Raw genomic sequence first — 19,495 nt, 5'->3', positions numbered from 1 at the left:
AGCCGAAATTTTAACGTAGGAAACGCGACGTTTTCGTCGATATAATCGACGATTGGTTTTCAAATCGAAAACGGGGGTGAATGACGTGAAATCAGGCGAGAGTGCGAACACACCGGAGGCACTTACTTGCGAGCCACCTGTTGTGGGTAATTCGAGCACCCTGACGAATGCTCAATGGTCGTTTTAAGTAGCCTTCAACGACGGCAGCCGCGCGTTTTCAGCTCGCGTCCCGCTGCTTCGATCTCATCGACTCGAAATTCTCGACAGCTGCGAAGAGAAATTCACTGTGTTCAACGAAGAAACATGGACTATCAGAGAAATGGATCATTTTTTTCTATCGATTGCTCGTCGTTTCCTTGAGTTCGACTCGGTTTTATCGCAATTCGTAGTATATCGTCGCGTTAAATGAAAGATTTAAACATAAATCGTAAAACATCGATCTTTGTCGTAAGTTTTATGTTTTATTTTTTATCTTTTCTATGATTTACATTTTTATTTATCGTAATAGAATTTTGTTTATTATAGTGGAATTCTATTTATTTTAGTTTTAAAGAGGGTATAGCTTTTCAGAATTTTTAGATTATCGACAGGCATATTGTAACCCAAAAGCTTTGGATTATATTTTCCTGGAACATTTGTAATTGATGAAAGCAGGTGAAATAAGAAACAATGTATAATGGTTTCCTTTCTTCAGTAGATTGATAACAGTTTTCTGTATAGTGTTCGATGTTTGTCTTTCATCTCTTGCTCTGTCATTGTGTTTTCCATTTATACCAATTTTGTTACCAAATTAATAATGCCATACATTCGTGACCAGTATTCGTTAATAGAAATTCTTTAATTTGAGGAAAATGCAATATTAATTGTTATTTATCCTAAATTCAGCAAACAACTTCTATAAAAACACCGATATGAAGAAACATTTGTAATTACGAAATTATTCTAACGTCAACATAAATAAGCCTCCATGGAGGTTTTAAATGCTTAATAAAAAAAGGAACTTTCAATAAAAAAATTCCTAACTTCAGTACAAATCAAAATACGTAAAATCTGCTCCAAAGCGATGTTCTTTTTTTGGGAGAAATAAAGTAAGCCTCGTTAGGAATTTTAATTTATTTCGACGAAAATCAAACGCGAAACGAAATGGAGTGTGCTCGAACAGGAATTTAAATAGGGAGAAATACTGAGATATTTAAAGACAATGGCAATTGTTAAGTGACGCGAGAGCGTAATTGCTCAACCATCAATGAAACGCATTTTCGTTTCAATATGCATTAAACGCACTTCGCGTTACGTGCAGTTTCAATGACACCGTGATCTCGATTAGCAACGGCCGATAATCGCATTTTCAAATTAACAAATCAGCCCTCGTTATCAATTAAACTTTTAATTAAGAACAATAGCGCCTACATATCCTTGCTTTCTCTCGGCACGTTTGCCTTTTCGCTGTCATATCCATATGCTGTTTCGTCGTCATACGCGATCAGACTTTAACTGGAAATACGGCTGAAAGCAACCGGGGATTTTTATGAAATTATTATATATTTAAGTTAATCAAAAACTTTTATAATTATGGAATTAGATATTACCAAATATTAATCAATTTTAATTATACATTGGTTTCCTTGCAAATGTGGATACTATGATGTAATTTATTGCTAATTGATAATTTGATTGATAATTTGAGAGACGAACTAATATGTCTTTATTAAGCTTATAAGTTTGAAATTGTTAAATATTTAAACGATATGTAAATTCGGAACACGTGTCGAGCTGAAAAAGAGATTTGCTGGGAATTTTAGAAGAATCGCTAAGTATTACGTTCCTAGTAATATGAAACAAATTAACAGTCAGAGGTTCTAAAATAGTAAATGCAGTGAAAACAGCAAATAACGAAGAAGCGTATGAAGCATCGAATAGATAAAAATGAAAGATCATTTAGTTGGTAATTGTTGATATTGAAAGAATTCTTTATTAAACAAGTAATAGAAGATCAAAATATATATCCACAAATAAACTTTTAACAATTATTTGCACTTGGACATCCAGTTTAACAGTCACAGTATTTGCATAGTAATTAATTACAGCCAGCTACGTTAAACTGTATCATTTAGTGGAACTTTCACACGACTACAAAAATTCGATATTACGAAACCGAAAGGTAGATCCTGATAAAGAAAAAAAATGCTACACTGAAAAATATTGGTCTGGGCAAATACTTTTTCCAATCACTGTAGTAAACTGCTGCAAGTGGTTCGGATATCCATTTAACAAAAACAACAACAGAAGCATCTGCTTGTCCAATTCTTTCTTTAGTACTGCAATTGTGTCGTGCATTGAGAAACCATTGAAGAAACGATTGCCTTTCGATCGATCGGAGAATAGAACGAAGAAAAAGATAGAGGTGGACGCGATGTGCGAATCAGGGAGGCACACAGGCAGATTGGAGATTCCAAAGTCTCTGCCGAAACGTGATCACTGCATTTTTTATCGAGCCCGGGGCATCGCGAGAGGTTTCACCGGCCCTCCTCGCATCGAGAGTCCGCGCGCATTTTATCACCCGGTCGCTGCGGGCGTTACACCTGCAGATCCCCGGTTTTCTTTCCTTTTTGCGGCCCGGGACGAACCACGACGCTCTTCGATACTCCGTGTGTTCAGTACCCGGCTCCGCTGGCGATTCTCCCCTTCTACAGAATGTTAAATTTTGGAAATTTGCCTTTTATGAAGTCGATGATACACGACGAATATGTAACAGGATGATTTAAAAAGCCGTGATATTTGTATAACTTTTATTCTGTCTCTTGTGATTTGTTGAACATTCGTTGTTGTATAATTTGTTACAACGCGGGAAAGTATACATGACAACGTGATTTAAAAAGCTACGATTACTTTTATCTGGTCTTTCGCAGATTTGTTGATTTATCATTCGTTAAAATATTAGGAAAGTAGATAATTAGAGTAGATAATTAGGACGCAGTTGTGTACAATATGCGATAGTGTGATTTAAAAAAACTTTAATATTTGTATTATCATTTTCTTTGGTTCTTTGAATACTTCCAGCTTTATTGTTTCGGAGATTTGCCGATTTATTATTTATCGAGATACGGGCATTATCATCCTCGCAATATATTAGAATTAATTATTTAATCATTGCAGTGGATTAAGGTTTTATGGGTCTGCAGGTAAACCGGCAACGCGCGGCTCGTCCAGACACCAGAGTCTTTACGGATTATGGAATTATTTATGAATAACTTGCGCTGAAGCAAATCGTTCGTTCAGTCACTTACCATAAGGAATTCGCGAATAGATGAACGCGTAGTAAATCCGACACTGGACTTAATTAATAAAATATAAACACATTCTAGAACATTAGAATGGAACCAGTTTGCTATCGTAAAAAGTTTTCACCTATCAAAAGGATCAGATTTTGAAACGTTCGCGAAGCAATTTATGTAACAAAAATGATTAAACGTTAGAGAATTCCTTTCAAGATGGATCAACGACGTTGCTCGTCTTATCCAGATCCACAATTACACGTTAATCGCGGTGATACCTCGATTAAAGCAACAGACAGCAGCTGGGAATCTTCGTTCCCCTTCGTTTCCCTGCAGGCGGTATGAAATGCACGGCGAACGAACGAAAACAGAAGCAAAATCGCGGGAAACGTAAATTGCATCTGCCCTTTGATATCTTATCGCGAGGCTACGCCAACGGAACCCGTAATAATTAGTAATTGCCGCCTGGGGTTAATCGCCTAGTATTTCGTTTCTAGCAGCAGATTTCGTGCCACTCAACTATGCATAGGATCTAGTCGCCGCCTTCGTTAATTCTTAGATTTGCATTCGCGGATTTATACTCCTTAAAATGTTTTCGACACTTTGGACCAATTATTATTGGGATCGGAATAATTGGAACATATCGGAATCTTTGTTGTAATATGCGGCCGTAAGTGTTTCAAAAGCTTATTAGTTATTTCACGATCTCAATGTGTAGATTCGAAAGACTAATAGTTTAAATAATATGAAAATCATTTTCTCTCTGTGCTTCACATTTTCGATATGTAAATATTTTACAATCGTTGAATGATTTATAAGAATGAATGCGATCATAACCGTGCATAGAAATATCGCATGATTTGTTAAAAGATTACTTTTATTATTAGGTAAAACTAAATCCAAAACGAGGATTCTTTTAATAACGAAACTCGCACATAGTTTCTTTCGTTCGTACTGGTAATAAAATATTTACATATCAATCTGAAGCGCAGAAAGCGATTTATATTTTGTTTAAACCTTCGCTGTTTGAAATCCAAGCAACAACATCTGACAACAATAGAAATTTCTAAATTCCAATTCCTAGAATATCTTCCTCTCCATAACGCATACACTATTAAAACTTGTCAATTAAACGTTCTACGTTTATGGAATTCTAATCAAAGACGTATTCCTGTAGACAGCGCAAACGCTTAGAACGCATCAGTTTGCACGTGCCATCCTCTCGGAAATCTCTACGTTTAATTATTCAGAGACCTAATTAGCCTCGATAAGTCGACTACTGTCGATAGCACGAAATATCGTGGCTGCGAGTCCACTGGTATTGAATTCTGGGACACCAGGTCGGTGAATTGAATTCGAAGTGATGGTTACCACGATGGGTTGCTGGAATCGGATTGGAGTAGGTTAATACGCTTTCATAGCATGCGTCAGGTTGTGGAAGGTTTTCGAGGGGGTCGAGATGGATATTTAAGTTGTTGTAAGTAAGGATCAGTGTTTTAGTTAAATAGTTCCATCGTTTCGTATTCTATTCTGTTGTATTCTATTGTATTTGTAATTCATTAATTTTAATGTCGATCGTTTAATCTATATGCTGAATTCTTCTCTGTAGTCATTATTTACGTTTTATACTGTACTTGGCATAAACATTGAAATCAAACGTAGTCAAATTTTATTTCTAGCGTTACTCTACGTTGAAAAAGTTTTATTCGAAATAACCCTCGTAAAGTGAAAGTGGAGAATTATGAAGAAATATCAAATACGAAAATATAAAATTACAAATTGCAAAATAAATCAAGTTAGAATTTTTTATAGAACGAGACATTTTTGTTAAATCGTCTAACTTTTTATTTATCAATTGGTAAATTTGAAATCTGTTAAATATCATTTCTTCATTCATGGATCTCTATCGCATTTCTATTGAAAATAAATTATATCACGCTTATCTGTGCAAGAATTAAAATCCACCTGTTTCGATTGGACTTGTCTTTATTAGTCTAAAAGATCATGATTATAAAAACTCTTAATTAAGCGCTGAAAGGTTAACTTCTTGTAAAATCTGGCAAATCCGAAGTCAATGTACTGAATCTGCAGTTCATATATATTACGTTTCAACGATGAAGACAATAAATCAATCGATCGAGAATTTTCCAATTAAGTGGCATTAGAAGCAAAAATATGTGAAGGCAAAAGAGAGGAGAAAGGTCGCTGCTGTTGGCGAAGAAAGCGAAGAATCGGAGAAAGTAGCGGAGGCTGCAAAGCAAACGCAGTAACAACGGTAGAAAATTATGAAACACGTGTAAACAGGGCTGCCAAGGACTCGAAACGAGTGCACGAGTAAAGATAAAAGAAGAAACGAAACTGGGGAAAGCTCGGAAAGAAGTTGGATGAAATTGCGGAAGAAAACGGAAACTCGTGCGAAGCAACAAAAGGGGTAGACCAGGGGAAACAAATGAAACCCCGAGAGTACCTGGAAAAAAAAGTATGCGAGGGAAGAAGGACGAAAGACAAAGGACGAGGTATTAACGAAAAAGAAAAAGGGAGAAAAGAAGGAAGAGAGTAACAGAGGGACAGAAGAGTCGGATAAAAAGATGGGAAATGGAAAGAAAAAAGGTGAGAATGAAGAGAGTCGGTGAAAAAAGAAAAAAGAAGAAAAAACAAAAAGAGAATGTTGTATGAAGGAAATAAGTGCGAAAGAAGAGGAGACGGGAGAGGGAAAGAAGATAAATCGTCGAAGGTACACTCGGTAGCCAATAAATCGTGCACCGGGGCCCCGAGGTTACCAAGATTGCTACGTGTCACATTCTTGCGGAAAATTGGACCGGTGGAAGTACTTTAAAGCCAGGCAAATTCGCGTCGCGAATGGACACGTACGTGGACGTGCTCGACCACCCAACAATCCCGAAAAAATTTCCAGGGAAATGCCATTTCCCTGGTGTTCCTCTTCATTTTTAAATCCTCCATCACTAGCGTTCGTGCACCGATCCTTGTTACTTGTAATTACTTCTCGTTTATTCTTGCCTTTCCATCTTTTTATTGTTTTCTTTTCTTTTTATTGTAGACAACATCACAAGCAAGTAAGAGTTTTTACTGCAAGCGTGAGGTGATCGAAAATAGGAAAATATATTAATCGAATAGTCAAAATATTGTTACAGCGATGATTGGATCTACGAAGAGCGATTTTGGTTTATAATCGCGCTATTTGGGGTACTTCTACTCTGTAAAAACTCTGTAGAGTTGCAGTAAAAATTGCATACTAATTATATTATATCGCCGTACTTCTATTCTGTTTTAAAAAACATACTTCGATTTAGTTATATTTACGTTGCATTAAAATTTTAATTAATATATTCTCTATCCCGTGGTAATATGATATTCAAACATAAATCTGAAACAGAATCTATAACTAGCAATTTGTAAATCGCGTAAATCTTGGAAAAGGGAAATGTAATTTCGGTCAATATGACAAAAATATTATCAAACTTGGTTTGCTGGACACGCTAAATGAGTGAAAATTCATGGCGAGTAACGGGATTGAATGTTTCACCCACGGGATTACCGAGAACGAATTGCGAGAACGAGTCAATGCCCTTTTCTACGCTTCTTCCTGGGAAATGCAGTTAACTTAACGAGCTTGCATCAACACGATCAGAGGAGGAAAGAACCGTGTTCTCTTCGATCAGTATCGAAGAACGAAAAGTAATAAGAATAAGTCGCTTAAAATCGCAAATTGCAGGAGTTTAAACGCTTTTACGTAGAATAAGAAACTGCGCGTAATAAGGAACACCTTTTTCGTCCTTTTCGTTCTCATCTTCTCTCCTTTTTATGCTTCGTGATCATTATTCAGATAAAATCAAAGGAACGTCGTGTGAAATGAAGTGTTAATAGCAGAGAATTAGCATCGAAATATCAGATGAAAAGGGGTCAAGACATACAATTACATGCTAAAAATAATTTCTTAATTGTTGAATATATAATGCTATCAATAAGAATATTAATTTGACAAGAGGACAGACAACACGTTTATCAGATAGTATTATGCTAGAATATAAATTCGTTGAATACTTTCGTTGAAACGGAGATTTCCACGGCCGATGAGAAACAATCAGCTGCCTTCTTACACGAAGGATAATTACTTTCAGGTAATTGCCTCGCGAGAACGAGAATAAACTTTCTCGAGTTATTTTTGAAGCGCGCCGCGATTAGAAAGCAATTAATCACGCAACGAACACTCTAACCGTACTGTAGCAGCAATGCAAGCTCGAAGACGTTATCAATTATTTATATCCTCCTCCTTCCTATAGAGTAATCCATCTTTACTTTCAAAGTTGCTACTAACTTTACCGTGTTATTGAATGTAACTAAATACAATTCTCACTATTACGAGAATAAGCTTTTAAACTCTTCTCTAAGTCATTTCAGAGGTGTTATTAATAATCGATTAATATTCCCAATTGACAAGTGTAAATTTATTTACCTGTTATATATAAATTCGGAAAAGTCAACAAATTTAGTTATCGACAAAAAGCCAAAGTTCCAATTTACAGAATCGTTTTATCAAACTGTGTTACAAACGTTATATAAACTTTATTATTTGAATGCTATTTTCATACATTTATCTACACCTTTATTATCGATATAGATACATACGAAACTGTCTTACAATCTTATACAGCTACCTTTCCAAAAACGAAAACAAAGAATTCCACTAATCTTCTTTCTTCCACCTCAATTCCTATTTTAACTCTCAACCCGTTCCCACGCGCAGACACCGAGCGTTCGAACTCTCCTAATCATCAAAGCGAAATCGGAATTCGGAGCAACCAGCTCCAAACCCTTGCAAACCTTGGCAACAGACCATAATCCACTTTGGTAGCGTTTCGAACCGCCCTCCAACGAACTCGTTCGATTCGCGTGTTCCTAGAAACTCTCACGCTCTCGCAACCATCCGTCCAACGTCCCGTCACCGCCTCGGCGACCCTTAATTAGATTCACCGAGAACGTCGGATAAGATCTCATTAAAATTCCATCGCGGCATCTGTAGCAGCGCAATGTTCGAAGGTCCGCGTTCGTTCGTTCACTGGCTGACGCATGATAATGCGGTTTCTCCGGAGGGCAGCGGAATGCAACACGCGAACGAAGCCTCTGCAAGGACAGTTCCGTCATTGAAGAAAGCATAGAGGAGCTTGCCGAAGAAAGAGAAAGGGAAGAGGCGAAGAAGAAGGAGACGCGCGAATGAAAGAGAGAGACGATGGACACCGGATACACACGCTGCCTTATCCGTAATGAAACTGTTGCTCTTCGTGGCAGGTAATTACCGTAATCTCGTTCCGGGGGAATTGTAGCAAAATTTTTACCGAACTCGTTGCGACGTGCACGCGTTTGTTCCTGATTAAAGCCCTGTACACGCTTGCTCAACTTGTACTCGCGATGTTATCCGCCAGAGTTACACGGTTTGGTTAAGTGGAGGCTGAGGAGTGTCGCGTTTCCCTGGGAGTCGATGTTTAGGATTCGGAAGGCTGAGAATGATTCTACGAGTATATAAATGAGAATTAATTGTAACGGAGAGAATGGCAGTATCGTTTGGTAGCGATCACACAGTTAACGTAAAATCTCTTTAAACTCTGTACTCGTTATAACGTACGTGACATTTATGTGTTTCATTTTAAATGTAAAAATATATGATAGTACTGCGACGAAATGTAACGTAAATGTAATGTAAATGTAATGACGAAAGGAAACAAAAAGGCCGAATAAATTTATAAAAATTATACTTCTACCAAATGCAGGTACTCCATTGTAATTTACATTAATTTGAATTAGACACGATAATAAACAATTTGAAATAAATATCTACGTACGAGTAAATAATGAGAAGAATGTATCAGTAAATAATGTTTTCAAAATTTCGAAAAGTATCGATTCGTTATAGAAACGAAAGTTGGCGATTACAACAGAAGAGATTTCGTTGAAATTTCAAAGCGTACGTACAGGGGTTTCGCAGACAGTGTATTGCGAAATGAAAGAAGTATTGGAATGGCGAAGCACGTTCACGCACTTCGTGACGTTAAAGATCCTTTGATATACCGTAGCCTTGTTGTTAATCGGCTTTCGCTTTGATGTTGCTCGATGAAGTTGCAACTTTTCACCAAAACTGTCGTCGCGAAGTTGCGAACTAGCGAGTTGCTTTCCTGGGCTACGTAACGAACATATACAGGGCTTAATAATAGCTAGAATATGTTCCACGTTACTCTTCAAATGAACTTTTAAATTCCATGTTTTGCGAAAGATCGCTTTAACACTCTTAATGTTGCATTTTACACGATTGCAAACATTACACAATTTTGCAATCTTTTTATTTCTAACTAAGCTACGTATTTTTATAGTTTCAAGGTAAAATAAATTACAGAAAGAAGTTTTTTCTTCGTTCATAAATTCCTCTTTTAAACCAATTCAACGAACGTCTAATCACGAAGCAGCGAAAAAGTTGGCGAAACTCTTGTTCAGGGAAAGGTATGCAAGAATACTAATGATGGACTAAGAAGATCGACCCAGTTTTTCACTGAAAAATATTAAGCAACTCGCTAAATCTGTTCTATAGCGCGTTTCACGTGGCTTTTTCGAGAGCTGCTCCTTGACTTTCGTTTGTAAAAATTTGAAGTATTTAAATATAAAACATTTATTTAATTACTTAAAATAATCATTTCCTTCCTTTACGCGCTTCCTATATCTCAACTTATAAACATTCTCCATAAACGACAACAAATAGTATTTAAAAAAAAAACTCGAATCTACATCGCTGGTCGCAAGTACTATCATCGATCATTTCTATATTTAATACAAATTAAATATTTATTACACATCGTGAATCTACCCTACCATTTCCATCATACGCGTATTGTACAATGGAAAATAGTAACTGTACTAAAATTTGATAGAATTTTTCGACAAATGTAACCAGTAGACATCCTAATAAATACTCACGGCCAGTAGTGTGCATTTTAACGTACCGAGTCTATATCTGATCCAACGAAAGAACCAAATCGAGAAGAGATGCACGAAAACATGATGTACCTTTAGCAACACATTTTTTTCTGGGTGAAGCCACCCTGTCGAGGCGAGAGGGGGCGAGACATGCCTCGCGGAGACGGGAACTTTCCACCGGTGTAACAGTGACGGGCTTTTTGATCTTATTACTCCCGAAGAAGGAGCGGGCCGATCTTGCAAAAGGTCGTATCTGCCGGCGCATCGAGCTGGATGCGGCGCTCGCAGCCTCTCCGCGGCAAATTACGAGTCAACGGAAAAAGAAGAAAAGAAGGGAAAAGAAATAAGGAAAATGAAGAAAGGGCCATAAGAAGAAAGGGGATAAGAATCAACGAGGAAATAACAAAGGGTTAAGGCGTCGACGAGGGTGGCAGTATTAAACAAAAGTGTCTGAGAGGAGCAAAAGTGTTTAAATGTATTTTATTATCGGGAAGAAGTGGAAATGGAAAGAATTGCGGGTTGTTCGAGCAGAAAATGGCAAGTTGTAAAGATGGCAAAGAAATGGCGCTGGGTTGGAAAAGAGAGACGAAGATGAATAGGAAACGAGTTAGGAACTTAGTAGTGGTAATTAAACGCGCAGGATCTGGCAAAAAGGAGATCAAGTAGGAAAAGGCTTGCTGTTGTGGAATTATCGAGGATGAGCGACATGTTGCAATTCGTTGGAATATTTTACGTATGAGCTGTTAAAGTGTAGTTCTATGGTGCCTTTTAAATTATGGAGGACAGAATGGAATTTTGGTGTTGAAATATTTTCAAAGTACGATGGCGTTAAAACGTGACGTCCTTTTATAGTATCGTACTTTTAGAATTATGAAAGTTGAGGGATGAAATACAATTTTACTACATTTCGTTTAATGAGGTTTAATGAGCTAAAAACTGTTTAATGAGGTCTTTATGTAACGAAGGGCAAACAGCTATTGAGACATTTAGACTATTATTAACATTTAAATACTACGGACTACTAAAACGAGACTTATCTATGATTCTTGTTTCAAATTTGGATTAAAAACGAAAGTGTAGAAAAACGCTCTAAAAGGATGTTTAAATTGAATGAATTGTATGTTGGAATAAGTTCTACAAATGTTTCGTTATGACGATTTGTCATTTTTTTTTATTTTCTTTGACCCTAGAATAATACGCTAATTGTTTAGTCTTCTTTTCTTTATACTTTAACGTCGATAAAATATATCGAATAAAAACATAGAGACATGTGGAAACTTCGTGCAACGAAATAAAAGTACTTTCGTAACTGAAAACAAACTGCTAAAGAGAATCCCAACGTCACAAAGAAACAGAAAAGGAGTAAAAGACGTCGTAAAATCGTCGGAAAAGCAACGGAGAGATAATAACGGTCAAATGAAACGTAGCTCTTCTACGAAAATAAGTGACAGCTTAAACGAGTAGTATCTTCCGTAAAACATTCATAAAGAAAGGCATGATAAAAGACGAGGTAAAAAACCAGCAAGCACTATCTCTTCTAAAACAGATCTATTCAACATTGAAACAGAAAGAAAGTGTATCATAAACTGAGAGAACATTGACAGATATAAGTTTGTAAACTTTTAGCGAAACTCGTATACTTCTTACAAGACGTTCAAGGACAGAGTGAAGATCGAGAGAGGAGGAAAATAGGGATAAAAGACGAAAATATAAAAATTATGCCATGCGGAATATTCCGTTTTATTGTAAATCTTTTCTTTCTTCAATAACTATACTTTCATTTTTGTAGATGTCATCTTACGTTTCTTTAGCTTGTTTATATCTTTTCATCTTTTTATTTATTTAGTTTCATTATTTCATTTCTTTAATATTTACGTCCATAAATGTGCATTTTTATCAACACAATTCAAAGAACGAAAGCTAGGTAGACATTCGTTTTTCCTACCATATATAATATTATAACGTACGAGTACTTTGAATAAATGCTGTGCATTTTTGCACCCTCAAATTTTCCACAAATCCATAAAAATCCTCAGTCTGCTATATCATAATAAAACAACGGAACATGTTGCAACAAATATATTACATAACAAAATACCACCAAAACTTATCGCTATTCCTTTACTTTATGCTATTCCACAAAACCATAAAACGTCACAAAGAAAGAAGCGACTAAACGAGAATAAGCAATATGCAGGAAGAAAAAGAAACAATTTCATCTAAACTTACAAAAGCATCTATATGGCGAACAAATAATCAAGAAGAAGCGCGAAGACGCGTCATAGATAACCGGATAATTTCGAAGCAGACGAAGAAATTGGTAATTATCGATGGAAAACGAGCGGTCCATCGAATTTGGATGTTTGAAAGGCGGCTAAGGCCGGTAACGAAGAGGATGAAGAAGAAAGGGGAGGATGAGGGGGTGTGAGAGGACCAGAAAGTTTACGAGAAGACCGGAGCATGAACACGTCAAGGTGAAGCCTGAGGCATCTTCGACGGTTATCATCCACCTGGAACGCGGCTGTGTTCGCGTAATACGTGTGCATGATGTGAACAGAACGCTCGAGAGATGGATAAGGAGAGGAATAAAGGGGAGGAAGAGAGATCGAGAGAGAGGATGGACACAACGTGCCTCGATCTAAATACCAGGCATTAAAGCCAACTATAACGCTCTTTGAATCTCGATTATCAACGATTCCACCTTCGAGATATATTGCCTCGATAGAGATCGAGCCTTGTGCAACGTCCCTCGGTGGAATCGCCAGCGTTTTTCGTGTCGTGTGACGTCGAGCAGGTGGACCACCAGTTTTTCTTTTTCATTTGTTAAATACATAGAAGTAGTGTTCTGAATTGGGTTGCTGAGCGTTAATTTGTCTGGCTGAAAATCTTAATGATGTACAGTGACTGTGGAATAGAAAAAGTAATTGAAACAGCTTTGTATTTGTTATAATATTTATGTAGTAATTAATTAGGTCTAAGTATATTAAATTTTGTATCAGTCGGTAGTAATCTCATGTAACTACGAAGATTTGATACTATGAAGATGAAATGTGTTGTGTCACTTTTTATTGTTGTTATGATACAATTTAATTTTGAACGTGACAAGACATCTTTTCAAAAAGTACTTTCTAACGATGACCAGCACGTTGGATAATAATCAAAACAATCTTTCTAAGAACAATGTGAAGAGGAAGGTTGTCAGAGTTCATCGGAGAAGTTTACGCAAGAGCGTGGACCGATGTCGGGTGACGGAAATGGAAACAACCAGGTACATCGTTTGGTTGTCTAGCGTATTGTGGCGTGTCATGTCGTCGGCGAAGATACAGCAAGTTGTAGCCAAACTTCACGGTTTGTCGTCGTACAGTTGGATACGAATGAGGCACGCGAAGCCACGTCCAACTGGTTTAACAAGTCATTACACAATTTGTCAGGGCAAGTTTCCCGTCTGGTGCAATGAAATTTTCGAATCCGTTCGAGCTTCGTCAACCTGTTCAGATGAAATTTCGTTTCTCTTCAGGCAAAATGGCAAATCAAATGTTAACATTAAACAGACCGATTTCTTAAGGATCATTATTGAAATTACGTAATTTACTTTATTAATTTCCTAATAAATCTTAGAGGATTAACTTTACATAAGCCAATCGATTATTTTATATTTTATAGGCAAAGTTAATAGCAAGGTTTCGTTATTCTGAATTGTTTCAAAATCATCTTTGGATCTCATTCCTCTGAATGCTTATCTTTATTCGAACAAAGTTCAAATATTTGACTTATTAACGAATGAACATATCATTGATTAGAAATATTGCGAAATGTGTCAGAATTTATTGAAATTTTTAAAAGCTTAAAACAGTAAAAAATCTTAGCTTCCAATATAAATCGGTTTTAGGCTTTTAACATCTGAAAAAGTTCTGACACACCTGTCGACATTTCTAACACGTTATTAAAAAATCCATAAAAATAAAATTTGGGAGGAGAGAATTTCGAAAGTGAAATTTTGATCTTTTCCCTTTACCTACTAACAAACAGTATAGGATTTAGAATGTTACAAAATGTGATCGAAATTTACTAGGAGAAAGCTTGGAGAGAATCTGAAAACATATTTCGTAAAATTGGAGCCTGAGATTTTGTTGAACGATAAGGTGAATTTGATAACTGTATTATCTGGACGAGGTAAAAATACACTTGGCCGAACAGATGGTGGACCACATTTTATTGAATCCAATTTTCTTTGCCGTTTCTCTAATAAGGGGATCGGTCTCGAACAAATTGCAGCGTTTAGTTTACTGGTAAACCTGTTGTGCCGAATCAGCTCTTCTGTTTCTTGCTCTGCCTACAAAAATGTACAACTATAGAAACTTATTTTAATTCACTGTTTATACGAATTAAAATGTATTTTATCTATTATATTATTGTATTTATACTACTTATATGAATAATGTATTGTAAAGTTATTTCCGCAGATCTAAGTTGAAAATTCTTTATTATTAGAATTTGACTTACTAATTAAAATCTACGTTCTTTCAGTTATTTTCGATCCAATTGTATTTTTACGAGTTAAACAAAACATGAAAAAATTCTCAGTGGTATGCATGATTCGTATTCTTGCAAGCATTGCAAGATCTTTTTGTTTGTTAAAACGAGAGTCAGACTGAAAAAATCGAAAATTGCATTAATGATAAGATAAGAATTAATAAGATTAATACAGATTGTAAGACTCTGTAATACTTTTACGCTAATCTACACCGAATATAAAGCATCACTCGATTATTCTAACCGACGATCTCGAAATTGTTAATTTTTTTCATGAAAATTCCCATATTCCATAAATATGTTTATTTCGGTAGCAGCAATTCTAAACTTTTGTCCACAACTGTACGTTCGTTCGTGCTTGCAAGCACGATGAAGGACTTGCTCGAAGACAATGCGGGTTACGTGTTAATCCCAGGATACCGCGTGTTTATCATGTCTAGTCCGAGTATCTTGGTGTCGTGGTTGGCTCTTTCAGGCGAGAACCACGAAACAACGACGTCACCAACACTCGGGATCGCTAACTTACGTCGTACGATTAAGTCAAGGACTTCTCCCTTTGGTCCGATAGTAGTAGAAACAGCGACTCGTCGTCGAGCGAGGAGTGCGAATCGATACCTGTGGTTACATGGTGAGACAGTAGAGCGTGACCGTATTTGGTCAGACACGTATAAGATCATGGTACGTATACTCATACGACTGAGGTTTCTTCGAAATTTTCGAAATATTTTATTTTATGATATTCACTTCGTTGTATAGGATGCTCTATAAACTTTTTCGTACGATATATAATTACCAATTCGTATCGTTGGATTATAAAGTTGTTATAGTTTGGATATTAGATCAGGATATTTAATTTTAAGGCGTTCTATTTTACCCTTTACTGTGTATCATCGTAATGCATATTGTATCATGTGAAGCACACAATACAAATTGCAATGCTCTAAAATATAGCAATCTAATTTGAACTCTTGCAGATTATATACAGCTCAATGATATTAATCGAAAGTTAAAATCATCTTATGGAAAATCTTGAAACACATTCAACTTTTATTATAAAATTTTCTTATTATTAAATTTTCCACTTAGGTCAACCTGTTTGTCAAATCACATTACATAAATCTACCAATGTATAAGCAGTAACGATGCATTACCGAGAAGCACGATTCATTAATGATTAATAAATAGAACAGGAAGACCTCGCCAATTCCCTTCCCATCGATCTTAATTTCGCGCGTACAAGTCTCACCAATTGGGATTATCCCGGTACAAGCAACAACAATTCCTTTTATTTGCATCGTCGGGGGAACGTCGGCAAATTAAATTACGCGGAAGGAACAACCTCTTCCATCGAAAGCTTCTCTTTTTCCCATTTACGGTCAGACGATGTCTAGTGCATTCAATTTCTGCCCCGAACAAATTAGAACGACAAGACGTCCGAATTCTCGAACACGTAACGAACACCAGCCTTTCCATAGAAACTGTATTCTCCTCGCGTCTAAAAACTTTCTTCGCTGTCCTTAACTCTGCAACTCGTTAAACATCTAAAGGTATCACCTTTCGTTTTTGTTCACAGCTGTGTGCAGAAGTTTATGGCCATGTCTAAAAAACTTTTTACCAATATTACAATATTACTATATAATAATGTTTATTTGTCGTACTTCGTTTACGAGGAATACCGTTAATTTTGTTAAATCTCGTTTTTTAAAAATTAATTTTCTCGACTGTTTTCAAACGTTTCTCCTTTCTGCTTGCTCATAAAACACATCTGTTGCATTTACCTTTCGACAACTAACGACCTAATACATCTCAACAGTTTAAAAGATTCTCCCGATAAATACCTTTTTTACCCACTGCAATTTCCATTTCTCAGCATTCAAAGATTCACCCTATTCCCTGTTAAAATCACACGGTCTCGTGATCTCGAATACTAGACTCAGCGAAGCGTGAGACGCGCAGTAAGAGACTCTCGATTTAATCGTTCTATCCATCGATTCTCTTCTCGTTCGAAGAGGTCAGGCTATCGTCTGACAAAGCGTCGCGGTCTCTTGACTGTCTAACGAATTCACATCCGGCGGAAATCGTGCGAGACGCCCTCGAGGACCCGTGAAGAACGCACGATGAAGCAGGTGAGGGCTTTCGTTTGGTTCCGCTCGACATCTGTCGCAAAACCGAGTTTCCACCGGGCCTCGTTTCTCGTCACGATGAGTCTTTAATGTGTTTTCCGGTGGAAATAACAGTCATTAAAAGTGGCGAAGAATGAAGCTGCTAATTTACACGAAAAGAGACTACGTCAATCCTCCAAGTAATATAAGTAGATTGTAAAGCGATATGGAAATTTGTCTCTATTTTATCCTATCAGCGATCAGAATAGAATTCTATGGGTTCATTTGTTGGCTTGGATATTATCTGGGGCATCATTTATGGCGTAATGAAAACTTATCCATTGCAATAGTGTATTTTCGACCAATCGCGGGGAGACGCAATCGCGAGGAGAGACGTCAACGGGAGTCGTAAATTCCCGTTACGATTATAATAATCGACACCACGAATTGATCGATCCCCTGATTTCCGTTAAGATAATAGGGGTGATTCAGTTAGTATAACACTGTGATTCACAGGGTTATAAGGTTTTTATTTCCAACACTTAAGTTACACTGTTCAGTAGGTATAAATCGTAGATGACAACTTGTCGCACGAAGATAAGATAGATATGCACGATAGAGCAAGGCTCTTATAGTTGAATTTAGTATGTTAGTGGACGTAGCACTAGAGGATACTTAATAGGGGAAGTGAATGTTCGGTAATCCCGAGAACCGACTTAGATAGTTGATGTGAGTTAGATTCCTCTAGCGTTGTATAATAAGTAAAGTTGACTTTTCATGCTTAGACTTAGACGTAGTTGACTTTTCTAGCGGTGTAGAAAAAGTAAAGTTGGGTGACGATGTTGTGTCGGAGGAATGCTAGCGATGGGTGTGTCTAGCGCACGGAACCATCGGATTTGTTCATGACATTTTTGGTCAGGAAAGTGAGCAGTATACATTGCTTCTGATTGGATAAACGAAGGTTGGTGGACTAGGAAGGGTCTTAATCGCCCTCGATAGAAAGTTGCTAGTGGGAAGCATGATACGTGAGGAAAACTAACTTTCCCTTGTCAAGCCGTAGTAGACAATAGTCTTTAAAAAATAATTTGGAAAAAAGATATTTGTTCGGTCTGAAGGACCTTAGCTAGCAAATTACTGGGATTTATGATGGGTCCTTAAGACTATTGGGGGTACGCAGTAAAGATGAGCGGACATCTGGTTCCCGTCTGGCCTGCGGTGTATGGCCTGGTCTAGGTAGAGGGTCGCCCGACATAACAAATAGTTTCAAACGGATACTAAACTAGTCACTGGAAATGCGACGGAACTTTTTCAATTCATCTTTTTTTTTTTATTTTTTTGTTTCAATTCATTTATAGCATAAAACAGAGCAGGGCAAAAAAATTTCCGACTAGGCGAGCTTTTCAATTGATATTTCAAAATCTACATCTAATAGAATTTTAATTAACTATTAGGCTCTATTCACGTAAAGCTATATGATTCCTGATGTAGTTAGAGTAATTTATACTCAAGCACTATTACGCCTTTTCCATATATTGAAATTTGTTATCACTCAAAGGTTGCTTAAATCTGAGCAAAATATCAAAGAATTAATATTGATACGCGTAATATCTTTCGCTGGAATTCTATATGAAAAATTCTTTCGTTTAATAACATGAGAGTAAAATTGGAATAAAAGTTATTTATTAAAACCGCGGTTATTTTGTAAAGTTGCGTCCAATTATAGTCGGGATCAACATCAAATACAAAACAAAAAGACACGCAAACATTGACCAAGCGTAAAGCATGCGTTAAACCATAAAATCCCATTGCGTCGCGTTTTCGTAAAAATTGAACACGAAAGTGCATTAAATTCAATGAAAAAAGGAATAGAAAACGCGTTTGTATTACGCGAATGTGCATTTCGATGAGCCACGCGATTGTTTCGAGTTTTCCATTTTGCCAACTATTCTGTCGGCGGACTGTTGTCCAAAAGGAATAATGAACAAGTTCGCGGTCTGAACGAGCTGAAAGGAAGCGTGTGTGCACGTATCGGTCGGAGTTTGGTCGAGATTTAAATTTGGCACGAATCGTGCTCCAATTCGCCGTGTTACATGACTCGAGGTGACTGACCAACCTGTTGGCCGCAAACCGCATGTGGCAAAATTCTCGATCAAAGTTTCTCCGGGAATAGCGAAAACGGCTGGTCTCCAATTCCTTCCCGTCCAGCGAAATTAACCTGTCACACGGCCTGAACGACACAGCCGGACTGTTTCTGACCGAGTTCATTATTTCCTTCATTCTCGATGCCGTCTAAACCGCGGCTACCATGTTTCCATCGATGAGACTGCTCTCGAAACACGATTTCATTCAGGGTTTATTAATTCCGTTATCGACGTTGCTTGTATCATGTTCGATATCGCCAACTTCGGTTCAATTTTACGAGTCACTTGGTTAACAATTTGTATAGAGAAATAGCTGGCCTTTTAAATTCTCTCTATAATACTATCGCGGGTTTAATAATTTTGTTACCAATGTTGCTTCTATGATGTTCGATATCGGAAACCTAAGCTAGATTTTCCGAATGACTCGGTTGAGACGATTAGCTGGGATGATTACAAGTGGAAA

The 19,495-nt window shown here is 37.0% G+C and overlaps 1 protein-coding gene across 3 annotated transcripts in view; it reads right to left on the bottom strand.

The window, feature by feature from the left end:
* alpha-Man-Ia (alpha-Mannosidase class I a) overlaps nucleotides 1-19,495 on the bottom strand; it is a 236,157-nt gene that overhangs the window by 155,667 nt on the left and 60,995 nt on the right. Inside the window, exon 2 of one of the 3 annotated variants that reach the window (XM_069117723.1) lies at nucleotides 127-267. The exons of the other annotated variants lie outside the window; for them this stretch is intronic. The gene's annotated coding sequence lies outside the window, so the exon portion shown is untranslated. The remainder of the gene's footprint in view (nucleotides 1-126; nucleotides 268-19,495) is intronic. 3 annotated transcript variants of the gene reach the window in all.

This window comes from Bombus flavifrons, chromosome 7 (assembly GCF_040668555.2).
Source record: "Bombus flavifrons isolate JBK064 chromosome 7, iyBomFlav1_principal, whole genome shotgun sequence".
Taxonomy (NCBI): domain Eukaryota; kingdom Metazoa; phylum Arthropoda; class Insecta; order Hymenoptera; family Apidae; genus Bombus; species Bombus flavifrons.
This window is presented reverse-complemented; position numbering and strand designations above follow the sequence as displayed.